At 48.4% G+C, this 26713-nt stretch overlaps 2 long non-coding RNA genes across 5 annotated transcripts in view; both read left to right on the top strand.

Moving 5' to 3' along the window:
- LOC141548782 (uncharacterized) overlaps positions 1-20208 on the top strand; it is a 90445-nt gene extending 70237 nt beyond the window's left edge. For all 4 annotated transcript variants that reach the window (XR_012484065.1, XR_012484066.1, XR_012484063.1 and 1 more), the window contains one exon: positions 19392-20208. This is a non-coding gene — a long non-coding RNA (uncharacterized LOC141548782). The remainder of the gene's footprint in view (positions 1-19391) is intronic.
- LOC141548783 (uncharacterized) lies at positions 11233-18804 on the top strand. The gene is made up of 2 exons (XR_012484067.1): positions 11233-12201; positions 12579-18804. It is a non-coding gene; the product is annotated as an uncharacterized LOC141548783 (long non-coding RNA).
- Positions 20209-26713: the final 6505 nt, after the last annotated feature.

Raw genomic sequence — 26713 nt, forward strand, 5'->3', positions numbered from 1 at the left:
ACCTGTGGAGGCTGCTCCTCCCACCTGTGGAGGCTGTTCCTCCCACCTGTGGAGGCTGCTGGGCTGCAATTCCCATCCATTTCCCATGAGGAAGCCTTTAAGCAGAAGCCGTTCTATGCCCTTGCCAGCTGGGAACAGTTATGGAAACTGAGACGTTCATTCGGGGCCCCACAGGAGTCTGGGTCCCAGGGCTTTGAGGGGAATGATTCGGTCTCAGCTGCTGCTGCAGACCCGGTAATTCTCCCCCTTTCTCTCAGAGACTTCCTAAAAGGACCCTTTGCTTTTCCCCTGTAGAGGGGGCTGCCGCTGCTCAGGAACAAGAGGGTGTGAATCCTCCCCAGGGCCCTTTCTCAGGCATACCTGACCTCAGGTGTAACAGCAGGGCACAATCTCCTGAGAGCCTCCGATTTGCTGCCAGATTCTCCATCTGTGCTTCCTTTTCCTTCCCTAAATGAAGCTCACATCTCTCTGCTGGGTTGCCCAGCCCCTTAAAGAGCAGGTTCTCAGTGTTTTGCCCTCAGGTAAATGTCCAAATCAATGTCTTTGCTGGATTGGAGATGGTTAGAGCCTGAGTTCTTTCAGAGAAGCTGCCCAGACCCATTCCCCGGCACCCCAAGTCTTTCGTGCACCCCAACGTTGCGTCTTTTCTGACAAAACCTTCCTCTCCATGAAGTGTGAATGGCACTGGGGCACTTTGCCCGTTTTATCCTCACAATAAAGCTTTTTGCTCCTTGCATCTGCGCCGGCCTGAGCCTGGGAATCCTTTCTGCATGACCGCCTGCCTTTCCCACTTCTTCCCCCTCATCAGCTCCTGACCCGGAGGGATGCTGTGGGCACCATGGGAACAAGAGGGCAAAGGCCTCCCCAGAGGCTCGGGGCGGGGCCCAGGGCGGAGCCAACAAGAAGGGCCTTGCTGTGGACGGGGGCACGGGGCATTCGAGGCCGAGGGCTGGGGTTAGACGAGGAAGGCCAGAGGGTGTCAGAGTGAATCCCAGGGGAGGCCGTTAAGCTCATGGAGCAGAGTCTGGCAGCCGTGGGGATTGAGGCGCTGTGACGGTGCAAGGGAACCGAGGTCCTTGTGGAAGCCCCCGCCTGACCTGGAACTTGGACAGAAGACTGGCAGCTGCCTTTCCTGAAGAGCCAGGTCAGAGGTCGGGCTCCTGCTCTGGCAGGGCAGGACCCCCCCCCACTTGTTGGAGGAAGCCTCTGTCCCGTCCTACAGAATGTGTGGCCCAGAAGCTGGCCCGAGGGAACCAGCGAGGCATTTAGGAGAGTCACCCGCAGGAGGAACTGAGAATGAAGGGAGAGTGACCTCGGCTGTGATTGAGGGATCCAAGGGGGGCCCATGTTGCCGCTTGTGCCCAGGACACAGAGTGGCCCCGATCTGGAGAGACTCCCCAGTGTAGGGGAGCTTGTAGGTGCCGCTTCTCTGTGCCGGGCCCTAGAACCTGCGCCTGAGCTGTACAGATTTGTGGGTGAGGCTGGTCCTCTCCCCCACAGCCAGATGCAGTGCTTGGGACTCGGGGGTGCCACGAGAATGGGGCAGAAGTCATGGACCCGAGCTGCCCCCTTTCCATAAGCTGCTTCTCGGGGACGCGCACTGGGACTGGGGGGCTCTCAGCCCAGAGGGGAGCAGGGTTTGGGGGACACGCTGTCCACGACCAGTGAAAGCCATCCTTCCCATGGGGGTCCACATCCAGGCTTCTAATGGGCACCTGAGGCTGCAGCGTCAAGGGGCCGGAGCCTGAGGGAGGAGCCCAACAGCCATTTCAACTGTATTGAAAAGCATTGTATGGTAGGGGGATGGGAGGGTTGTGTGTGTGTGGGGGGAACCGTTTAGTTCTGCTGACAGAGTGCAGGGATTACAGAAGGAGAAACATTTAAATAAGAAGAGGCCAGAAACCATTGTAATGGCAGGAAAGAAAAGGCTTCCTTCAGACAGTAAACAGCTGCCAGTTCTTAGCCGCCCTTTGCATGAGGGGGCTGCACCTGCTGTCTGCTGCTGCTCGCCCTTGGGTCTTTGAACAGCTGTCTGTCTGGGGTGTTTGACCCCTCGGGCTCCTTTGATGTTCTGGCTCAGGCCCCGTGGAGGTTCTACCCCCCGAGTCCGCCCCTTTTGAGATGTGGCCGTGGATCCAGGTCTCCAGTCCCCGGAGCTCGGCTGGAGCAGGGGGGTCACTAGGAGTTCCAAAGGTAACTGCGTCCCGCCTCCAAGGAGCGTTTTCAGAGACGTTGATGGCGTGGCCGGTAGGCCGGGGAGGTGATGGGCTTGTCTTACATCTCACTTAGGCTCAGAGACGTGGAAGCAACTTTCAAGGTCAATTAGTCGGGGCTTCTCCTTTTCCAGAGGAAAAACTGAAGCCCTGAGTGGTGAGGGGAGGTGTCTGAGGTCACACTTCCAGGGAGTGTGCACAGCTAGGACAGTAGGATATAAACCCACATTTTCCTGGCTCAGAATTCAGCAGTGTGTCTATGAGAATGTGCTGCCTCCTTAATTCCCATCTCACCCGTGTGCCCTCATCTTTCCATGTCTAGAAAAATGAGGGATAAGTTTTAATATTAAAGGAAAAGTCATTTCCCAAACGATCCACTTTTACCTCAGGGACATTCAGTAGCTGCTTACTGGCCTGACTGGAATGTGTTGCTGAGATTCCTGTCTCCCTCCTACTCTCTCTGCCTTTAATGGGAGAAGTCCTTATCCCAGTCTTACCCATTTGCTGAAATGAGCTCTCAAGGATTCCCACTTCAGCTTAGGTTACAGGAGATCATCAGAGATAAATAAGGCCCCTTCAGCACCAAAGTCCCTGGAAAGCTCTGTCAGGCTTGCTCTCTGGGAGACACTTACTCTAGTCACGCTCACCGAGGCATCAGAGCGACCCCTTGGGGACGAGGCAGCACAACCACGGGCAGCTGCGGGTTCAGTGGATAGAGGGATGGACCCGGGACAGCAGGGCTCATCTTCAGGAGTTCAAATCTGGCCTCAGACGCTTTTTAACTGTCTGACCCTGGGCAAATCACTTAATACTTTGCTTCACTTCTTCAGCAGTAAAACAAGTTGGAGAAGGCAATGGCAAAGCACTCTGGGATCTTTGCTAGGAAAAGCCCAAATGGGGTCATAAAGAGTTGGACACAACTGACAAATGACCCAAGCATGCCCAGACCCATCCAGAGCCACACTGGTCCCCTGTCATCCCCCACAAACAGTGGGATCTGTCACCATCATAGAAAAACAAGCAAAATAAAATAAAACAATAACAAAAAGTGTCCTAAGCCACCTGACCCGGCAGACCACTTCTCAGACAATGTCATTAATAATGTCATTCTTTCCTTTTTTGCTATGTTAACAGAATAGTGAACGGCATGGCCCCAAATGCCATTTTGTCTCCTTTTCCCAATCTGAAAATATTTAACAGTGAATTGGTAAAGGGCTGGTCCAAATTCATCACGAAATTTTTACATTTCAATTGTGAGTCATTTATGAGAGGACTGATGTCATCAATCTAGGTTTGATCCAGGCCTCTTTCTTCTCTACCAAAACAGCAGTTAATTTGCCCCCAAAGTAGCAAAGCTGAGGAAGCTAGGTCGATAGAGTACCATCCCTGAAGTCAGGAGGACCAGAGTTCAAATCTGCCCTCAGACACTTAACACTTCCTAGCTGTGTGACCCCGGGCAAGTCACTTAACCCCAGCCTCAGCAAAAAAAAAAAAAAAAAAAAAAAAAAAAAAAAAGTGACAAAGTGACAAAGCTGTTCCTGCAGCCCAAAGATTTTCTAAGTCTCTAACTCTGAGCTCTGTAACTCACTACCCCACCCATCCCACCCCCACCATCTCAGGTGAGAATCTTGTCTCATATTTTACTGAACATATGGAGGTCATTCCCTGAGAGCTCCTTCTCCCCTCCTCTTCCTCTCACAACACTCAGGTGCCTTTTGCCAGTGTCTCCTCCTCCATCCCTGTCTCACACATAGAGATGTCCTTACTGCTTCTCTTCTTCCAACCTTGGGAGGGGTCATGGGCTAGAACAATATCCTGCCTTGATCTTTTGTTGTCTCACCAGGTAAGAATTTGATTTGAGCCATGAATTTAAAAGGGAATTGTGAGAGAACTTGGTTTAGTGTTTGCTATACTGTGCCATGTTGGTAATAATTTATTGAATTTCCCTGCTGATCATTTGAGCAATCAGGAAATACAGGAATCAACAAAGGGAAATGCACAATTTCCTTTGAGTTGGAGCATTTTCCCTGGCTGTACCTGATGTGGGTTGTGGTCCCTTTAAGATTCCTTTCTGATTCCCAACCCCTCCCAGCTGGAGAAGCTAGGAGCTTTGATTCACAAATCCTGGTGGAAAGCACCCATTTGAATTCCAGTGGGGGATATCTGGCTCTCCCAGCCCCTATGGGATCTGAGCCAAGTTGGGCTGTCCCAGGCCCCTTTCTAATGAGCTGCTCAGGTTTGCCAACTGTTACACCCCTATGAACTACTCTAACCTGGTAACTCCCCTTAGAGCTACTCTTAATGCCTGTCCGTCGATGGCACGGCTAGGCCACACTTACCCCTCTCCCAGCACCAACCCGGATCCTATAGAGACAGACCACCACGGGGCAGGGATGAAGTGAAAGAGAACTTTATTCTGAGACAGCACATATTTCTACCCCACTGATGATATGGGAGAAGGGGGAGGTCCTCTAGGAACCTGGCATAATGGGATTGGCCCAAGAAGAAGGAGGGAGGCGTGCTAGGCTTTGAGAGCATTAAGGAGTGAGGCATGGTACCTGGCATCAGACACCACCTCTTGGGACTGTGTCCCACCTCCAAGTAGGACTTGCCTGCCCCTCCTAACCTCTCATCCCTCAGGTCCTGCCACATGCCTTGAACTGCATTCCTTACTTCTAGAGGTTTTTAACCCTTACATCTCCCCCTTTTTTATTAATAAGGCCAAATGTTCTCATGTTGACAAATCAGAAGCTCTTCCTTAAGCACCTCTAAAGAATTGTTTTAAGAATACATATAAAGCATCCTAGCAAAGTAGCCAAAAGCAAAAGAAGCAACAATACAAAAATGGCTCCATAGAGCCCATGGGATACAATAGAAGGGGATGGGAAGGGAAGTAGGTTGGATCCAATCACTAAGTTGGTCTGGCAAGGGTAATCATCTCTCTGCTATGGCGCTGTTTTGGGCATCTCCTGGGTCATCTCCTTCTCTTCTTCTTCAGCCCTTGTCTTAAAAGGGGTAACTCTCCTTGTCCTTTTTTCTGGATTCCAGCGGCCTTCCCCATCAGAATCTGCAATCAAAAATATCCCGGCCCTCTCCAAAGTAATAATGATGGACCTTGCCAAGGTCCTTGCTCGTCCTTCCAAAGGACCTTTTGAATATTCTCTAGTGCTTGAAGCACAGTTTTCATGGAGCTTAGTTTTCTGTCCTGTCTATAAGATTGTGCCAAATGTATCATTCCTGGAGAGAGGCCGATATCCCTATCCAGGCACAAAAAATTGTAAGTATATAAAGTCTTATCCATGTCCACCTGTGTGGGCCATCTAGGGTTCTGTTACTTACTCCCCCTTTCCATTTAACAAGGGTGGCCCTCAGAATATGATAGGCCTGTTCCACCAGGGCCTGACCCTGTGGATTATAGGAAATCCCTGTAACATGCTTAATGGTGTGAGAAATGTGGTGAGAAAGGTGGCCATCTGCTTAGAGGTTTGAGCTGGCCCATTGTTGGTCTTTATGCAGCTGGAGATCTGCCTGCCCCCAATCCCTATTCTTCCATCCCCCAAGACACACACCCACCAACCTAAGGAATCCCAGAAATTCCTGCACTTTCTTGTCTAGACATCTATGAGGTAAGTCTCCCCCTCCTCTGGCCACTGCCCTTCCTGTCAATCTGCATCCACCCTTTATATTCTCTTCTGTTCCTTCTTCAACTTTTTCCTGAATTTCCCTCACCACTGTGGAGTTTGTGTACAGGGGTGTACCTGTGTGTGCGCCCTCCTGCCCGGGGTTTTCAGCCTGCCCTGATCTCTATCTTTGCAAGGCACCTTTAGGAGGTCCTTCAGTGGGGTGGAGGCAACAGGGAGAGCCTTTGTGGACGCTGCCTCCTTACTTTCTTCAAGTGTGTGATTCCATTCTTTTTTCTTCCCATCCTTAGATTGGCCTTGGTGAAGAGGAAACCCCAAAACTGAAAAATCCTTAAAGGAGAAAACCTCCTTGGACTCTGCCTCAGGGAGGGAACTCCACCCCAAGCACCAACAGTTTCATCTTTGTTATCTGGGTGGGGAAACCCATTGAATTCAATTCAAATTCTAACCCTGGCTGAAACCCAGTCAGGAGCCAATCTGGGGCTGCAACCACAGCCCCCTTCAGCTTGTAGCCAAAGCCCCCCCCCCATTATAAAAGAGCCAGACTGGAGCCCTCTCTTTGCAGAGGTTCCAAACATGGCAGCCTTATGCCTGGCAGGCCAAAGGATCTCTGTCCACTGGAACCCTGGTTCCGGTGCCCTTTCGTCTCTACTTTCGCCTTTTCCAAACCCCAGAATAAACCTTTTATCAATCTAGGTTTTCGGGTCTGTAAATTCCTTTACAGGAATGCAAAGGGGTTGCAGGGGAGCTCTACTTGACTCCCTGTACCCCAAACCTGCCACTAGACCTCAATTAACCCTAATTTCATTTAGGTACCCCAATTCTAGACCTCATCATTGGGACAGGGGAGAAAGGGCACAGTCCAGGAATTCTATCCTCTCCTTCACATCAGTTCTTTTGTTCAGTGTGCTTTCATGTAATACTATGATTAGTTAATTTTTTCCCCCTGCTTTCAATAAGTACGTGGTGTGGTGAATGAGTGTTTCCATTTACCTTGTTTTGGAACAGATAGATGGGATTATACCTGACTCTGGGGCTCTCTCTTTTAAAGACGGAAAGAAGAGAGTTGTTTTCATGTTCACTCATTAAGAGGGATCTGGAGCTTTTATCATAGGACTATCAATAACATGGATTCATTGCTTTGACTACTTCCTATTGGTTAACTTTGACTTATTGAAAAAATGGATCTTAATGAATTTGATTTTATTATTTTTTTCTAGTTCTATAAAATGAATCTTTAATAGTTTAATTGTTGTGACCCTGGACAAGTAAATTACAGTAGCTAGAATTGTCATTTCTCTTGACTAAGACCACTGACAAACAATTAAGCATTTTCCTGGGCTTTAGGTCTCTCTTTATTTTGAAAAAGAGTGTTTTCTCATTGTTTCGAGGTAGTCACTGGGTTGGACTTGTCCAGGAACCTTCCAAATATTTTCTATTTTTCGCAGGTTTTTTTTTTCTTTTCTCCTAAATGGAACTTCTCTTTCTATCTCTTCCTGCTTGGTCTTGCTGGTAGAACACAGAAAATCTGATGATTTACATGGGTTTATTTTGTGTACTGCAACCCTGTTAAAGTTGTGAATCGCACCCCCAGTTTTGGGGTTTCCTTCTTTGTTTTGATACTCTGGGGTGCTTTAAGTAAATCATAGGACCATCTATGAATAGGGATAGTTAATCTCCTCTTTGCCTACTGTTTTCTAACCATTTCCCTTTCTTAGGTGCTCCAATTCACTACTGATCAGAGAAAATGCAAATTAAGACAACCCTGAGATACTACTACATGCCTCTCAGACTGGCTAAGATGACAGGAAAAGATAATGACCAGTGTTGGAGGGGATTTGGGAAAACTGGGACACTGATGCATTGTTGGTCGATTAGTGAACTGATCTAACTATGCTGCAGAACAATTTGAAATTTTGCCCAAAGGGTTATAAAACTGGACATACCCTTTGATCCAGCAGTGCTTCCACTGGGCTTATATCCCAAAGAGAGCTTAAAGGAAAGAAAGGGAGCCACATGTGCAAAAATGTTTGTGGCAGCCCTTTTGGAAACTGAATGGATGCCCATCATTTGGAGAATGGCTGAATATACTGTGGTATATGAATGTAATGGAATATTATTGTTCAGTAAGAAATGACCAGCAGGAGGATTTCAGAGAGGCTGGGAGAGACTTACATGGACCGATGCTGAGTGAAATGAGCAGAACCAGGAGACCATTATACCCTTCAACAACAATACTGTATGAGGATGGAAGTGGATATCTTTGACAAAGAGAAGACCTAGTGAGTTCCAATTAATCAATGATGGACAGAATCAGCCACACCCACAGAAGGACCACTGGGAAATGAATGTGGACTACTTGGATTTTTGTATTTCTTCCCAGGTTATTTTTATCTTCTGAATCCAATTCTTCTTGTGCAACAAGGGAACTGTACAGTTCTGCATAGATATAATGTATCTAGCATATATTACAACATATTTAACATGTATAAGGCTGCCTGCCATGTAGGGGAGGGGGTGGAGGGAGGGAAGGGAAAAGTCGGAACAGAAGCCAGTGCAAGGGACAGTGTTGTAAAAAATTACCCAGGCATATGTTCCGTCAATAAAAAGGTATAATAAAAAGACTACTCTGCCATTTGGTGCATATTAGTTTAGTATGGCCACTACATTGTTTTTTTTTTTTTTTTTTTATGATACTTTTAAGCAAAAATGTAGTTTGCTTGCTATCTCTTTGAAGTGGATCTGTTTTTGCTTTTGTTTTATCTGAGATCCTGCTTGCTACTGGTTTGTGTCTTGCTCTTCCTTGGTCCCACTGGACTTTTTACCCAATTTTTAATTGCTCATTTCCCCAGCTTATTCGTTTGACTTTATATTTATATTAAAGCTGGTCTGTGTTTCCAACATGGGAGCACTTTGGGAAATGCAGTCTCCAACACATCAGCCATTCTGACACTGCTCTTCTCCCAGCTAGTTCTGCATGCCCATGGTTGCAGGGGATTGATTGAGGAAGACATGTGGTCCCTGCTTTACTGCTCTGGGCTGCTGGCTGTTCCCAGGAAGAAGCCCTGGTCTCTGAGACTGCAGATAGTGCAGCTGCTCAGGGTCCCCGCTACCTCACCAGAGGCAGTTCTGGTCCTGAGGGTCCCTGAACCTTTGTGACCAAAAGTGGTCCTTGATTACTTAATTAACTTGGAAGACATGTCAGTGCCTCCATCATTTGCATTTTGATATTTTGTTGGAGATTTTTATTTATTTTTATTGACTGAGTATTCTAGAGCTGACTGGTGGTTTGGGAAGGAAATGGATGAAGTCACCTGGCAGAGAAGTCTGAGCCGCAAAGAGGCTTCCTCCTGTCCAGGCTCTGGGAGGTTTGTGTTACACAGAATTCAGTGCCCAGGATGCACAATGAGGAGGACAGATGCGCATGCGCACCTGGGTGGCCCTCTGTCCCTTCCCACCGGTTCTGATCTCCTGTCTCCTCAGGCCTGGACAAAAGAGCCGATGCCGCCCTTCTCCCAGACCCCCTGCCCTGTGTCCCCTCCTCCCGCTCCCCCCCCCCCCGTTCTGTTTCTGCTCTGGGGGCTCTCAGGAATCCAAGTCCCGTCCAAGGCCTGGGCTTCGCAGCTGCTGCCGAGCTTTTGTGCTCTTCCTTTCAGGGGAGCCCGGGCCCCCTCCTTGACCTCCGCCTCCTGTTCTCCCCCAACCACTTTCGGTAAAAGAGCCCCCCCCCCCTTCCCAAGCCGCGCTCAGCGGCCGCCCCGCTCCCAGCCCCGCAGCCCGGCCCGGGGACCCAGGACCCTGGTCAGCGCCGGGCCCTGGGGGGGGGGGGGGGAGAGGCACTGCGGCCCCGCCCTAGCAGGGCTGGGTGAGGAGGGCCCAGAGGAATGACAAGGGGGGGGCTCCCAAGTGCCCTGGGCTAATGTCCCAGCGCCCCCTCCCCTATCCTGAACCCCGCTCTCTCCCCCCTCCCCCCGATCTGGGAGGAGCCTAGCCCCCCGCAGGTTACGTCACAGGGCCGCCCCTTCCCACCCTGTATTTAATGCCAGTCTCCTTTGTCTGGAGGGGAGGATGTGCCGGGGCGGCGGGGGGGTCTGTGCGCCCCTCACTCAGGCCCTGCCTCTCCGCCTCACAGCGACCCCTCCGTCCCCCGTCTTACCCTCGTCCTCCGGACGGACCGAGCCGAGGGTCCTGAGCGCCTAAGCCGCAGTGAGTGAGGGGGCCCCCTCCCTGCTCCCGCCGCAGCCCCTCCCTTTGTCCTCTCCCATCCCAGCCCTTCCCTGAAGCCCCCTCCTCCCCGCCCGGCTTTCCTTCCTGCCCGGTAGGTGTGGGGGAGGGCGGATATGAGGCCCGGGAGCATCCGCACCTTTGTCTGGGGGGGGGGGGGGGGACGTGAAAGCGGCTGAGATCCTGGGCGTGGCCGCGTCTGTGTCCCTGGGGGGAGGTGGGGGGGGTGGGAGCATGCGCCCGAGGCTCAGTCTGGGAGGCTGCGGGTCGGGGGAGGGGGCGCGGGGGGGGGGGGGAGACGGCGGAGGCCGAGGAGCCTTTGGGGCCCTCTCCTCCCAGTTCCTGAAAACCTGCGGCCCCTCCACCCCCGCAAGCCGCGCTCAGCGGCCGTCCCGCTCCCAGCCCCGCAGCCCGGCCCGGGGACCCAGGACCCTGGTCAGCGCCGGGCCCTCCGGGTGGGAGAGGCACTGCGGCCGCGCCCTAGCGGGGCTGGGTGAGGAGGGCCCAGAGTAATCACATGGGGGGGGGCTCGCAAGTGCTCTGGGCTAAGGTCCCAGCGCCCCCTCCCCTATCCTGAACCCCGCTCTCTCCCCCCTCCCCCCGATCTGGGAGGAGCCTAGCCCCCCGCAGGTGACGTCACAGTTCCGCCCCTTCCCACCCTCCGTTCAATGCCAGTCTCCTTTGTCTGGAGGTGAGGATGTGCCGGGGCCGGGGCGGCGGGGGGTCTGTGCGCCCCTCACTCAGGCCCTGCCTCTCCGCCTCACAGCGACCCCTCCGTCCCCCGTCTTACCCTCGTCCTCCGGATGGACCGAGCCGAGGGTCCTGAGCGCCTAAGCCGCAGAGAGTGAGGGGGCCCCCTCCCTGCTCCCGCCGCAGCCCCTCCCTTTGTCCTCTCCCATCCCAGCCCTTCCCTGAAGCCCCCTCCTCCCCGCCCGGCTTTCCTTCCTGCCCGGTAGGTGTGGGGGAGGGCGGCTACAAGGCCCGGGAGCATCCGCACCTTTGTCTGGGGGGGGGGGGGGGGGACGTGAATGTGGCTGAGATCCTGGGCGTGGCCGCGTCTGTGTCCCTGAGGGGAGGTGGGGGGGGGCGGGAGCGTGCCCCCGTGTGCCTGCACCTGCCGGGTGCCTCGGGCCGGCTCCGGGCTCAGTCTGGGAGGCTGCAGGTGGGGGGGGGGGGCGGCGGAGGCCGGCCGCGAGCCCCCTCTGGGGACCCTCCCTCTCTCCGGTCTCCGATGGGCGCTTCCACCTCTTGTTCCCAGTCCCTGCAGGCCCAGGCCTGGCCGGAGGCTCGGAACTCGGACAACCCGGGGGATCGGGGCTTTCCACTCCATCCTTTTGTCCTGTCTGACCTCGGGTATCAAAGGGCACGGAAAGGTTTGTGGCCGCAGGCAGAGCTTAACGTGCTAAAATCCAAGCTAAAATACGGAGTCCTCAGAAAAAGAGGGAGGGGTGATGTTATTCCTCAGGATCTCTCCCTTTATAGAATATTCGCCTTTAACATCTTTTCTCTTAAAAGGGCTTCTCTCTCAGTTTGGCATAAAGACGCTTGACATTTCGGGAAGAATTTCCCGTTCTTGGGATGCGGTCCCAGCACAGCCTCATCTCCAGACCCAGGAGACTTCCCAGAAGGAGGGGGAGGGAAGGGCCGGTCCTATGACGTCACCGCGGTGGGGCCGGTCTCCTCCCAGAGCACCAGGGAAAGGGAGGAGAAAGTGGGAGCGCTCTTCTCCTCCCCCGCCCCGTATTTTCTCTTTTGTAGGGGGCCTTTTACTTCCAGGCCGCATTCATTGTTTTGTGCTGGGTCCGACTGGCTTGTGATGAGAGGGAGGTTTCCGTGGCGCTTGCCGTGGAACAAAGAGGTCCCTCAGCCTTTCCATTTAAACGATTTATCGGCTGAAAGAAGGGAATTGCTTCAATGCGGCCTTGTCCTGGGTGAGGGCTTTGGGAGCATCTTGTCAGAAGCCTGTGAGAGCCTGGGTTTCTTCCTCTGAACATATTCTCTCCTTCCCTTTTGACCTAGGGGAGAAGGATTCTTGATCCTGCAAGTGGGAATGCGTTTCTTCTCCATCTTGCATATGCAGCCCCCCCCGCAGAGATTTTTGCTACAAACGTCCTTTTCCTCAGGTAAGTGTTTTGCTTCCTCTTTTCTCTGCATTAGGACTTTGGGCAACTTTATAGAAGCAGAATGAACCTGTCACTGTCTGTGATTTTCTCTGTTCCTTGTTCTCTCGTAATCTCTTTCCCGATCCATAGAAGTGAACAGGAACTTCCTCTTTGCTCCTCTAATTTGCCCTAGATTCCCCTTTTACATAGGATTCATATACCCGTTTGTAATTTAAGGTGGCAGTTGGCGTGAGGTGTTCAGGAGGTATCACATTTCTGGCAAACTGCTTTTTCCTTATCCCGTTATTAAAAATGCAATAGTGTGTCCTCCTCGGTCCCACCACCTGTTCGCTTTGCATTTCTTACACACTGATATTTTATTTTATTTACTGATGTAGGTTGCACACATGATCTTACCCAAAGAGCAGTGTGGCCGTCTTCAAGAAATTCCTATTATTTCCTGGGTGCCTAGGAATTCTACAGGGCATGAGGTCAGAGGGAGTCATCTTCCTGAGGTGAAATCTGGTCTTAGCTACTTGCTAACTGTGGTACCCTCAGCAAGTCACTTGACCCTGTTTACCTCACTTGCTCCTTTGGCAAATGAACTGCAGAAGGAAATGGCAAACCCTTCCAATAGCTTTGCCAAGCAACCGACAATTGCATCAAGGAAAAGCAGACAAGACCAAACATTTGGATTCAAAGTCTCTGATTTTTAGTAAAGTTTGAGATCTGTCCCTGATAAGCAGTAATCCTAAACCCTTCCTTTCCTCCTTCCCTCCATTCATTATGTCCTGCAGATACTGAGCTCTTTCACAAAAATATTTATTGATATTTAGTGTTTCCCTCATCACCAGGGTATCCCATGGATTCGGCCCTCTCCCCATGAGGGCCATGCCAGGTAACAAATCCCATTTTTTGTTTTAGGGAGGAGAAGAAAAGTGAGCTCAGCTGTTTCACACATTTGGGAAAAGGTATGCACGTGTGTAACACCTGTGGATCTCTCACCTCCAGAAAGAGGACAGGTGATGGTGTCTTCTCATGTATCCTTTTCAGTCTTTTGCATTTCCTTACAGGTACTTTCCAGTTTTGCTTTGTCATTCTTTCCATTTAAATTTATTTTAATTACAGGTATGTACGCATGTGTGTGTATTGATTTTTTTTAATTTTTGTTTTCTTGGCTTTGCCTAGGTCACTTTGCATCATTTCACAGAGATGTTTCTCTGCTTCTCTGTAGTCAACACACTCCATTCCTTATAACAATATAGTAATGTCCCACAACATTCGTTTCCGTGCCTTCTCTGGCCATGCCCACTTGAGAGAGTCTACTTTGTTCCAGGTCACAGATGTCACCAAAAGTGCTGTTATAAGTTTTTTGCAGTATTTGGGGACTGTTTTATTGGTCCCTTCTCGTAATGTAATGGATTATTTATTTTAACGGCTTTGAATATTTTTGTTACTTTTTGCATGATTCCAAAATTACATCCCAGAATGGATGCTCTCCTCATTTGCTTACGGGATCTGCCTTTATGTCTAAATCACGTACCCATTTTGGTCTTACCTTGTTGTTTACATTGTGTTTTCATGCTTCTTTCTGGAAGAGGACCAATGGCATCTAGAAGCTCATGACTTGCAAGTGAATTGCATTTAGGGGAGGCAGAGCTGGGCAAGATCCCCAGCCTCACTCCAGAGTCAGCTGAGTGCAGAGGCAAGACCTAGGTCAGGCAGACTGGCCATGGCCCCGTAGGCAGGGGGAGACCTTAGGCTGTTTAAGCTAGGGCCTTTCCCATGTCTCACTTGGGACGAGGCAACAGTAATTTAGTGATTTAAGGCTATGTAAGAATTGAGGCAAAAGATGCTCTACTTTGCCTACTCAATGATAATAATAGTAAAAATAATAATGTGGGGAGGGAAGAACCTCAGTGTTTTGGCCAGAAGAAACAGCTGTGATTTACACTCTGTCTGAGCCATCAAAACCCACACAATGACCAAGTGAGGCTTAAGCTAGCATCTTCTATTGGACACTCAGTGAAAGCCAGAGTGACTTGGCTTCAAGGATTTGTCAAGTAGCTCCTGGTGAATTCCAATGGGCTTTATCAAAGTCTCGTTTTTCTAAGCTCTGTGTCAAGAAATCATCAATGAACTAGAGGGAACAGAAGAGTTCAATATCGCAGTTTGTTTTGAAAATATAAAATAAATAAGTGGCCAGGAGAGCAAAATATCCAGCCTCCAGACTCAAAGACATGCTGTGAGGTCGATGGGACCAAATTTCTATTCCTTTGGACAAACAAGTGGCACATGATGTAAGGGATTGAACTGTACCTGGTTTCTGCTATACTGGTTTTCAATTTTCTCCAGAAGTTTTTGTACATAGCAACTTATTTTCCAAAAAGATGGGATTTCTGTATTTCTCAAACAGACATTTAATACTGTGTCTTCTATACCTAAATCATTCCCCTAAAACACTACTCCATTTTTTAAAAAATTTTTTACATATTTATTCATTTATTTAAACAAATTAAACATAGAAAAAGAAAGAGAAAAGATGGAAAAGCATTGTCATAGGCACAAAACAATGTGAGAGCATTTAAAATATGAAATAATAGATTTCTAGTTCAAAAAATCATATGTAATTAATAGTACACATTTATTCAGAAATGTCCATCTATTGTTTGCTTCTTCTTAGGTTCACTTTTGTTCTCTCTGTGCACTTTTTGCATCCCCCAAGATGGCTGCTGCTGATATATTTGTACATAAATACACGCATACATGTACATAGATACATAGACACATTTGTATAAGTATACAAGTACATGTACCCAGACATGTATAATCATGCTCATATATACATGTACATTGTTATGCGTCTATGTAAGATTGTACTATGCTTGTTTGTTGTTTCTCTGAAACTAGATAACATCATCCCTCATGAGTGCAGATCTTTTTATAATTTTTAAAAATCTATCACTTCGTCATTTCCTACATCATGACAATATTTTGTTTTATTATTTCTTGGTCTCTCATAACTTTACTGACTTCCCTTTGCCAAATTCTAACTGTGAAAGAGTCACTTTCTTCTTGAAAACTCTGGATCTCCTCTTCAATTTGGTTTACTTTCTTTCCATAAGCCTCTGGATTTGGTTGGATTCTTGTTATTTTTTTAGTTTTTCCTCAACCTCTCTCATTTGATTTTTAAAGTCTTCTCTGAGTTCTTCTACAAATTCTTTCTGGACAGTAGCCATTTACCATAACTCTTTGGGATAAGAAAAGCTTTTCCCCTTCAGTATCCCCCCTTCTATTGAAAAATCCCAGTGTTTCCTCTTCCTGTAGTTGAATTCTTTCCCCTTTGCCTGATTTTTCCCCCCTGAGGCAATTGGGGTTAAGTGCCTTGCCCAGGGTCACAGAGCTAGGCTGTGTTAAGTGTCTGAGGCCACATTTGAACTCAGGTCCTCCTGACTTTAGGGCTGGTGCTCTAACCACTGTGTCCCCTGGCTGCCATGTTGCTCTTTTTTTAAATAAGAAATTAATAGTGTCATCCCCTGGATCTGAGAGGGAGATGGTGCTTCTGCCTCTGGATCTTCTTTCAGTTTTCTTGTCTGACTTGGAACTCAAAACCCAAGAACTCCACCCTCCTGTAAGACGGCCAGCAGCTACCCTGTGCCTCTGCTTCTGCCCTCCAGGGGTGTGGGCTTTTTCCTTCTTTCCTAACAGCACAGCTGGGCCTGGCATTCCGTATCAGCAGATATTCCAGGACTTCCTTATCATTCTCCCTGGCCTCCAATCCCCAAGTGCTCCTAGGAAGTAAAAGTCCCCTTGATTGGGCCTGAGGCCACCTGGAACCCAGGGCTCCCTGCTTCTTCCAGGGGATGTTTTAAGGGGATACTCCTCCAAAGGGGAGTCTTTCTTCTGGACTTCTCTGGTTGTCCTAGGAAACCCTTATTCTGCTGAAAGTTTTGTGCGTTTGTCACTTGTCTGCATTAGCTCACAGGTTCAACTTTCTTTTCTTTCTGAATGTTCTGACCTACTTCCCACACTCTTCCTCAAGAGTTGTTTTCTTCAATGGATTTTGTTCCTCCTTTGCCGTCTGGCAAATCCTACTTTTTAAGGTTGTTTTCTCCATTGACGTTTGGTACATGTCTGTCCGATTTTTGGTGCTTCTTTTAACAAAATGTTAACTTTTCTTGTGAATCTCTCTCATTTCTCCTGCCCATTTTCCTTCTACTCCTGTTACATATTTTAAAAATGCTTTTGGAGCCCTTTCAGAAGGACTGAGACCAATTCATACACACACCAATTTGAGGCTTCACATGTAGATGTTCTGGCATCATTATGATCGTCTGATGTTGTGGTTTGATCTTCCCTGACAGCACAGTAGCTCCCTACACTCAGAATTATTTGGTGCAGATTTCCAGACCGTGTTGTAACACTGAAAGTTGAGCCTGCTCTCTTGGGGTATACTGGGCACTGTCCCAAGTTTCTTAAATCGAGAGTAAGGGGCTTGGCCCCTGGCTTGTTGCTTGGAAGCCTGAGGACTGGCAACTTCCCTGCTGTATCTGGGCCTCTAGGCTTCCCAGGTGTGGCCATTAATCAGCTGATTCAAGAATCTCCATGTGGAACATGAGCCATTTCAGAGGGACCTTCCCCAGCTACCCCATGACATAAAAAACCCAACATCAAAGATGAAGCACCACAGATGCTCAACATTTGTCGAGTGATTGAATTTTATACCTGTGAATGGAGGTAAAATCTGGTTGCAATGAACATTAAAGGTCAGCCAGAGTGTGTGTGTGTGTGTGTGTGTGTGTGTGTGTGTGTGTGTGTGTGTGTGTGTGTGTAAGAGAAAGAGAAAGATACAGAAAGAGAGAGACAGAGAGAGACAGAGAGAGAGACAGAGACAGAGACAGAGAGAGAGACAGAGAGACAGAGAGATTAGACTTGTTGGGGTCAGGGAAGGTGAGTTTAAAAGCCTCATAGGTTTCAGGGACCCTGAAAAGATACCTTACAGCTTCATAAGCCAACCTGCTGCTCTGTGTCCACTGGTGAGAATCAGAAACAACTGAGTTCAAATCCTGCCTCCCAGGATTGTGTGATCCTTACCAAGTCTTTAAGACTCTCCCCCGTGTTAGAGTCAGATTGGGCTCATTAATCTCAATGCTGAGAGGGTTTTCCTGGTCTCTTCTGTCTATATTTGAGAGGAAACCATCTTGGAAGGACACAGAGCAGCCAAGGAATGGCACAAATTGTAGTCCACCCCCATGGGAAGGCGCTGGACTCCCCAGAAAGAAGCAGCCCTCACCAGCATGGAATGTATAGCTCAGTTTCTCAGGATTCCTGGGGCAAATTGTGTTGTAGAAGAAAACCTGCACTCGAGACCACCCCAGACTGTTAAAGGGGAGACGGACAGATCCCCACATATGCGTCGGGCCAGGTAAGCTATTTGCTAGGAGGGGGACACAAAAGGTTAAAAGCCAGAATGACTGGGGATCAAGAGCAAGTGTGACTCGGGGTTCCTTGGAACTGTTCTTCCTCTTTCCATTAAAGGTAGTTTGCATTCTCTGTGGAATTACAGGGCCTGCTCACATTCCCTTGCAGCCACCACACACTAAGACTAGGGACGGTCCTGTCTCAGACAGAACAACTGGCGTTTTTCCTCAGGGCAGGTGGTGAATTCAGAAAGGACTGAGACCCTGCAGAACTTCAGAGCCCTGGCAATGAGCTCTTTCTTTCTCCTTCCCTGGCTGCATGGCATCCTCCTCAACCATGGCTTCCCAGCAGTTTTCTGGGGCTTCCAGAGGGGGCTTCAGGGGTTAGAGCACTGGGCGGGGAGTCAGGAAGACCTCTGTTCACAGGCAGCCTCAGGCCCTTGGTGAGCATGTGGCCTTGGGCAAGGACAAGGCAGAGCGTCCAAGGCAAGCATTCTTTGCTCTGTCTGCCCCTTCAGTAAGAGTGACTCCCCAGGTGAAGGCGTCCCTGCTCTTAGAGTAGTCTGAGGCGCTAAGAGGTCAGACGGGGTGACCGTGGTCATGCCGCTGACGTGGGTCTAAAGCAAGATTTGAGCCTTCCTGACTTTGAACCTGGCCCTCTATCCTTAGCAATTAAGACACCTTTCAAGCCCCAACCATGACATGAAGCCTTTCCTGATTGAAAAGCTGCTGTAAGCCTTGCTCCCAGACTGCCTTGTGCGTTTTGCATTTGTGTTTCTTCTCATGTACATTTACACATTTTCTGTCTTAGCAGAACCCAAGCTTGTCTTGTTAGGGACTGTGTCTGTAACAGTGTTTGCATCTCCAGAACCTACGACCATGCTGTCCGTGGGCTTGTGGCTCGTCACTTAGCCCGTCTGGCTTTGTATGTGCCGGCCACATTGGAGGAGTCAATCCATGGCTGAGTGAATGAATACATTAATGAGGTGGAGGTTTCAGCTAAGGTACTTATTAGTGATTACAGTGATTCATCATTTCATAGGCCCAGTTTATCCTTTCATTTGTCATAGCTAAACCATGTATTCTGTTACAGTTTAATTTACTATGTGCTATGAGGTATTGGTCTTCTATCAAAATTCTGCCAAACTGCTTTGCACTGAGGCATCGATTTTTTATACCAACTCTACACAGTTCCCTCTTTCTGTAAGTGGACTGTTGGGCAAACCTTTAGTGGAGCAATTTTAGAGTAAAGTGAATTTACCCCCGGACTCGGCTTCAAGGGAGAAAGGGAGACAGGAAGGGAGTCGTGCGTCTGGGAAGGGAGGGGGCCGGGAGATGATCCAAGGACACACGGACCCGGGTACTGAGGAGCAAGAGAAGGACGGGAGCTGGCAGGAGGAGCCAGCCACCGCCCCACAAAGGAGAGGACAAGCAACATGTGGACTGAGGAAAGACACATGGCACCTGAGCATGGATGGACAGGAGGCACACAAGCAGGTGCCAGACGTGAGGCTGAGTGGCAGAGCCAGCCAAAGGCTCCCCTTGTAGTGCTGGAGGTCTCAAGCCAAGCCCGGATGCTGAAGCTGCAGAGCTGGAAGGAATGAGGCTGCAGGAAAAGCCCTTTTTGTTCTTCCTCCCCACTTTTTCATTAATAACTTTAGATTCTTCCCCTCATGTAAAAATATGCCATCCGGTTTCCTGTTTCTTACATCACAGTATCCCATGTTTCCCTCCCTCTCCTTCTGCTTCCTGAGAGTCATGCCATGTGACGAGTGGTCTTTTGTGTTTTAGGAATGAAAGAAAATCAACACAACTGTATACTGCAGAGAGGAAAAGACTTGTGGTAGGGCTTAGGCTTTCTGGAACAGTCTGGTTATTACAGATTTACTTTCAATGTTATCACATCTAATACTGAGAACACAAAAAACACTTGTGGATGGAGACAGTCTTTCTGAAAACATTATAATTACTACCCTCTCAGGGGAAGCACATCTAATCTCTGAAGATTCTGAGGAAAAGACACTGTGGATTTAATGTCAGAATACTCTGTAGATGAAATGCTGATGGGTGAAGATAAATACTATTAGAATCGTTCAATTACAATCCTCTTGGAGATACGCACCTACTCTACTCTCAGAACTCAGAGGCAAAGACAATGGAGGTAGAAGACACTCTCTCTGGCAACATTCTGGTGTAAGAGAGAGACTGGGAAGGACTTCTGGACAAAGAAACCAACCTTTGAGAGAAACAAAGGTGGGCTCTATGGTCCGTCCAGCACGGTCTGAGACCTCACCTTGTTTCCCTTGATAAAGGTCGGTTCCTTTGCCCAGAGGCTTTCCAGTTTCTGTCTTACACCGCTTACTTCGGGATTGCTCTCTATGGAAACACATCTAGACGGACATCACTCAGCGGACAACATCTTTGTGGCAGAAGACACTCGTTCTGGGAACACTCCACTCACTACGGGCTTCCTCTCTGGGGAAGCACAGCAAGAGAAAAATTGGACATTGAATGCAATAGAGGCCGCTGAAGCATTCCTGATGAAAAGACAAGAGCTGAGGAGAAAATGTGAGTCTCACATTGAAGACTCAAAAGCAACATTCAAAGGTAAATATGATAGAGACCCCTCAAGTGACTCGTTACTGATACCCTGTGTCCTCTTCTAGAAGGGAAGACGATAACCCTGTCTCCTATGAGGTTTATCTTTACTAGGCAGGTAGAAGCATTCAAACTAGAAAGAGGTTTTGGAAGTGAACGGTCTGGATGGGGATGATGCAAAATAGATAGGTGAGAAATAAGGATGCCCTGGCAGATGGTAGAAGGGAGAGAAATAATGGAGGAAATGATCTCATAAAATAAGCATTCAGGGAAGAGGTTTTGCCTTGGAGTGGAAAATGATGATGAGGGGAGTGACCAATCCTTGAACCTCCCTCCCATCTAAATTGGTTCAAAGTGGGGAAGTATCTATATCTGTATTTATATGTACTTCTTCCGTGGGTCAAAAAAATCTATTTTACCCTAAAGGTAAGTAGAGAAATGGGAGAGGAGAAGGAAAAAGTGGTGACAAACTTTGGGCAGATAAAATATGGTGTGGTCATGTATAAAATAGAAACTAGTGGGGGAATGGGATAAAAAGAGAGAAGGAAAAACAGAAGCAAATACATCATAACTGTGTTAATGGGATGAACTCACTGCTAAATGCAAGTGGGCAGTAAAATGAATTAGAAACCAGAACTTCCAGACTATGCTTGTTTCTTCTTTTTTGTATTTTGAAAAGAAACATTGGAAAGAAAGAGAGAACCAGAGTGAAATTAGAGGGATGAAGCAGAAACTGTTACATCTCATATGAAGGATAAAACATAAGGGAAGCAATGATGATGTCAGAAAAAATGCAGAGTAAAATTCGGCCTCATTGAAAGGGTAAATTGGCATGCTGGCTAATTCTTGTTTAGGGGAACCACAGTCAATGGTGTCAGAAAAGAGATATGTGCACAAGGGCATAGGATTCAAAATTTTAAAGAAAAAGTTATACGCATTACAGGAAGAAATAGATAATAAAACTATAATGGCAGGGCACCTCAACTTTTCCTGTGTGACCTAGCCTAATACAACCATGAAATACATAAAAAAGAAGTCAAGGAGAATAATAAAACTTAGATGACTTAGAAATCGTACATATAAAAGACCTGTATAGAAAACTCAATAGGAATAGAATGGACTACAGATGGATGTTGCTTCATTTTAACTCACATTGTACAAATTGGATTGTATGCAAGGAATTCTCCCAAACCACCTCTGTACCATACTGGGATCTCATCCTGCTCCTCTCCTTCAGTTCGGTACTCTGTGGCCCCCCCAAACCTTTAAAAACCCTCTGTAGCAGAAGGCAGAAGAATAGATCTGCAGAGAGACAGCCCACCACCACTGATGGATCCGGGCTTGCCTTAAGACCTCCAGTACTGATGCAGAACCACTTGCGTTCAATGCACCCGCCCACCTGCGAGTCTGGCCCCTGCATTTGGATGTTTTGTCCATCATTGGAGCACCACGTCTGTCCTATGCCACAGGTTTCCATGTCCGTGCCTCGTGGCATGTTCTTCCTTTCAGTTCCAGCCAGGCTGTCCTGGGGCTGGCCCCTGCAAGAAAGTGTTCCTCCTGCTCTTGATTCTGTACATCCAGACTTTATGTGTCATTGGCCCATGTGCTGGCTCCACAGGGGCACAGTCTCCTTCCTGCCTCCCTTCTGGCTTTTTACACATCCGTGGGTAAATTCACATTATGTAAAATATCTGCAGAATGGTTCATTGAAAAAAGTTAAGGACTATGCTGCTTTCTCTCCTCAACTTCTCACTTCCCTTTTAGTCTCAGCTGCATTGATTTTGTTTGTGGAAAAGCTTTTTAATTTTATGTCAGCCAGAGTGTCCATTTAGCTTCTTTTGAACGTGTCTGTCGTTTGCTTGGTCATGATTTCTTTCCCATTTTCTTCTGAGCTTCTCTGTTTATGATGGTAGCCCATACATCCAAGGAATATACCCATTTTCAGCTTCACTCCTTTGTTTCCTGTGAAACCTTTTTCCAACCTCAGATTCTGTTACATTGTTTGCCAATTTTTCCAGCAGCTTTTGTTGACTTGTGAATTTTCTCATATCTGGGATTATTAGCTTTGTCAAAGAAATGGATGATGTGCTCTTTTGCTCCTGCATGCTGTATACCCAATCTGTTCCTATGGTCAGTCTTTCTGTTTCTTACTCAATAATACATTTTTAATCATACGGGCTTGCTAGTGTAGTTTTATGATCTGGCACTGCTAGGCCCTTTCCTTCCCAATTTTCCCACTAATTTCCATGATAGCCTTAATTTTTGTTTGTCCAGACGAATTTTGTTATCCTTTTTTAATGTTCTCAAGAAATTCAGTGGTATTTTGATTTTTGTTGCGTTGCATTAGTAAATTAATATAGGCAGCATTATCATTTTTGAACTGGCGATGAGTAATTCATATTTCTCCCCTTGTCTAGAGCTGCTTTTAATTATGTAAAGAGAGACCTGTGTTCACCGAGTTGCTATCTGTGTTTTGGCAGGTTGACTTCTAGTTACTTCATACTATACGTAATTTCAAAGGAATTTATCTTTCTCCTGGATTTTATTGATAATTTATATGATACTGATAACTTGTTTGAGTTTATTTACTCTCTCCTGTCTTGCTGATGTTAGTAAAAACTTCATTTAAGTTTTAATTGATTCTGTAGAGTTCTCTAAGTAAACAATCATATCATCTGTAAAAAACATTGTTTTATTTATTGTTTGCCTCTTTGCTGTTTATAATTTCCATTTCTTTGCTTTTGAGTGACGGCTATGGCAAGCACTTCTGGTACAGTATGGAATAGTAGTGATGAGCGTGAATATCTGTTATGTCTCCAAAAGAAAATATTTGATTCTTGTCAAAAATTATTTAAACACCAAGATCAAATTACCATTAAATAAGGTCAGCCAAAACCTCAGTGGTGTATGATAAATTGGAAGGTCACAGAGCTCATTTTATAACAGAAAAAAGAAACTCTTCCTGATGCAGATTCCTCAGTTTACAGAGGTCTAGGGAGACTGACAGTAGTCAGCTGCTGGGCAGGTCAGGGTGGAATGAGGAGATTTTAGGGTGAGATAATTGTTCAATTCAATACTTCCTTGGCTTAGAACTTTACCATTCTGAGAACTTTTCTGAAAGGTCTCCTTCAGTGTTTCTTTAAGGATTTTTGCTCTGCATTGGTCTAGCTCACTGAAAAAGGAGTAACTTACTAAAAGATGGTTATTTTATTTTATTTCTTTCAAGATATATTTAGGCTCATTCCACCTTATCTACTATTAAATCTTATTAAAAGATTCATTCAGTAAATCTAATTGGAAAATAAGGCTTCAAGGATATTTATGCTAGCTTAGGTCTTCAAAAGGAAAGGAAACCTTAAATGTGTAGAATTTCTATTAAGCTAAAATGAGGATGAAATCTTATAAGAGTTGAAAAAGGTTTGAAAAGCGGTTGACAGATTAAGATCGTCATAGTCAAGGCCCCTCTATGTCCTGGTCATCTCAGATCAGAGAAAGAAAAGAGAAAGCTGGAGAACTGTAGCAAAACTTGACTTCTGCCTCATCTGGCAGAAAAGGGGAGGCAGCAACTGCAAGGGGGCCCTGGAAACCCTGCCCCAGCATCTCCCAACGCCAGCAGCTGCAGATGGGATGGGGGAGGGTCAGGCCCCAAGGCCAGCATCGTCTGAGCCCTGACATTGGGAGTACCAGCAGAAGGGGATCCTGGCCCCCCTCACCCCAGCCCTCTGCAGGTTCCATCTAGGTGCTCCCCGAGGAGAGTCCAGGAGGCACGGGCAGTGCCCAGAGCGTCAGGGGGACGGGAGGAGCAGCAGCCTCTGCCCTTGGTGAGCCTGCTTTAACTGGCAGAAATGTATTAAGAGGCAGTCAAGCCTTTTGTCCTCTGTTCACAGGCTTGGGAGCAGCTAGAACCCCAGCCCAGGGTTCCCACAAGAACTGTAGCCAGTGTGTTCTGTGGGGGATTTCATTGCACTCACCTTCCAGGGTTGTTGGCAGGGTCCCATGTCTGTAAAAGGACTTGGCGGGGCAAATGCTATATGAACCTCACCCATTTGACGGCATGTAACTGCTTCCTGCTGGCTAGGACTTGAGAGGACTTTAGAGGTAGCTTCATATATTGCCAGTGTGGAGATGAAGGAGGAAATTTGGATTTCAGGTCACCTGGTTGGTAATTGTGGGATCCCCAACCTTCACTCCCAAGGCATAGGGGGAGAGCACAGAGAGGAAGAGTCTCCTCCTTTCTCCCCCTCTGCCCATCCCTCCCTGCTGCAGGGGCGGGTGGGTGGAAAGAGAAGGGAACTGCTGGGAGCCCTATCAGTGAACGTTCCTGAGGGAGGGCCTCCTTCCTAAGGGGGACCTGCCAGTTCAGCCTTCCCTGGCTCCCAAAAAGGGCAAACTTCCGAGAGAATTTGGAAATAGCCAAAAGGTTTGACGGGAACCTTTAGCTAGAACTTTGAGTCTTACAAACTCAAGTGTGGGTCAGTGGTATCTCTGACACTGGGTGTGAGTGTGAGTGTGTGTGTGTGTGTGTGTGTGTGTGTGTGAGTGTGTGTGTGTGTGTGTGAGTGTGTGTGTGTGTGTGAGTGTGTGTGTGTGTGTGTGTGTGAGTGTGTGAGTATGTGTGTGTGTGTGAGTGTGTGTGTGTGTGTGTGTGTGTGTGTGTGTGAGTGTGTGTGAGTGTGTGTGTGAGTGTGTGTGTGTGTGTGTGTGTGTGAGTGTGTGAGTATGTGTGTGTGTGTGAGTGTGTGTGTGTGTGAGTGTGTGTGTGTGTGTGTGTGTGTGTGTGATTTCTAGGAAACAAGGTCCTTAAATGATGTAAGAAGAATTGGGGATTGGTATTTGGAAGGCCTGGCTGTTACTCTCTTGATTATTGAAACTACTTGGGAAATGTTTCTGGTGGGCTGGAAGAAGAGAAGAGAGTTTGAGGGCAGTTTTCCCAGAGGACGTTTCCCACAGGTGACCCCTCGCCCTCCAGACACCTCTTCCCTGCCGGCTGTGGGGATGCTCCTCCTGGCTTCACTGTTGCCACGGATTTGGCGAGCCTCGCCATGTCTGATGCTGTGGTGAAAGAGGAGCACATGCGGCTCCCAGAAGGAGTGGTTTGTGTCTTCAGTGGGTGAGACCACTCCCACCCCAGCATCTCCCTGTTCCTTCTACCCATGCTGCAGGTCCTTTTGTATTGATCTTCTCCTGGCTGTTTGTACTTGGAGGCTCCCTCGACGCCCACCTGCCAGCCCTTCCTAATCAATCCGCCCCCACCTCACACCTATCTCCCCCACACTCCACTGTGGCTGTTTTCATGGCTTTTAGGGAAAAGAGAGAACCATCTCGGTCCCATTCCTTGGTTATTTGGAACGTGATGAGGTCATTGGTAATGTTAACAAGATCTTCCAGGAAGTCACCCAGAACAACGCCCAGCCCCTCCAAGATTTCCAAATGTCCCTCCTCACCTTGGCAACTGCCTCACTTCAGACTGCCTCTCTGCTTCTAAAGGGGGTCTCTGTGCTCTGGCCAATACTTCCTGGTGTGTTTGCATCCACACCCTCCATCCAACTGAGCGATGGGCTGACCCGTCCCCAGGGAGGTCAGGCGGACGCTTGACCTTCATCAGCAGCTACATTGACAGGACTTGGGGACAAGCTCCTGGGGAATCTGCTGTCCTCTCTAGTGACCCTTTCCTAATTATTATTCTGCTTTTGATTTAGTCCTTGCCTTTTAATAAGATTTGTGTCTTCCAGACAAGTCTTAATCGGATTTCAGAGGGACCTACAGGACAGACATCTATCAGCCCCTCAGCCTCTGGAAGGGTCCTCCCACCTGTGGAGGCTGCTCCTCCCACCTGTGGAGGCTGCTCCTCCCACCTGTGCATGCTGCTCCTCCCACCTGTGGAGGCTGCTCCTCCCACCTGTGGAGGCTGCTCCTCCCACCTGTGCATGCTGCTCCTCCCACCTGTGCATGCTGCTCCTCCCACCTGTGGAGGCTGCTCCTCCCACCTGTGGAGGCTGCTCCTCCCACCTCTGGAGGCTGCTCCTCCCACCTGAGGATCCTGCTCCTCCCACCTTTGGAGGCTGCTCCTCCCACCTGTGGAGGCTGCTCCTCCTACCTGTGCATGCTGCTCCTCCCACCTGTGCATGCTGCTCCTCCCACCTGTGGAGGCTGCTCCTCCCACCTGTGCATGCTGCTCCTCCCACCTGTGCATGCTGCTCCTCCCACCTGTGGAGGCTGCTCCTCCCACCTGTGGAGGCTGCTCCTCCCACCTCTGGAGGCTGCTCCTCCCACCTGAGGATCCTGCTCCTCCCACCTTTGGAGGCTGCTCCTCCCACCTGTGGAGGCTGCTCCTCCTACCTGTGCATGCTGCTCCTCCCACCTGTGCATGCTGCTCCTCCCACCTGTGGAGGCTGCTCCTCCCACCTGTGCATGCTGCTCCTCCCACCTGTGGTGCTGTTCCTCCCACCTGTGGAGGCTGCTGGGCTGTAATTCCCATCCACCTCCACCACTCATGAGGAAGCCTTTAAGCAGAA

The sequence above is a fragment of the Sminthopsis crassicaudata genome, chromosome X, assembly GCF_048593235.1.
Source record: "Sminthopsis crassicaudata isolate SCR6 chromosome X, ASM4859323v1, whole genome shotgun sequence".
NCBI lineage: Eukaryota > Metazoa > Chordata > Mammalia > Dasyuromorphia > Dasyuridae > Sminthopsis > Sminthopsis crassicaudata.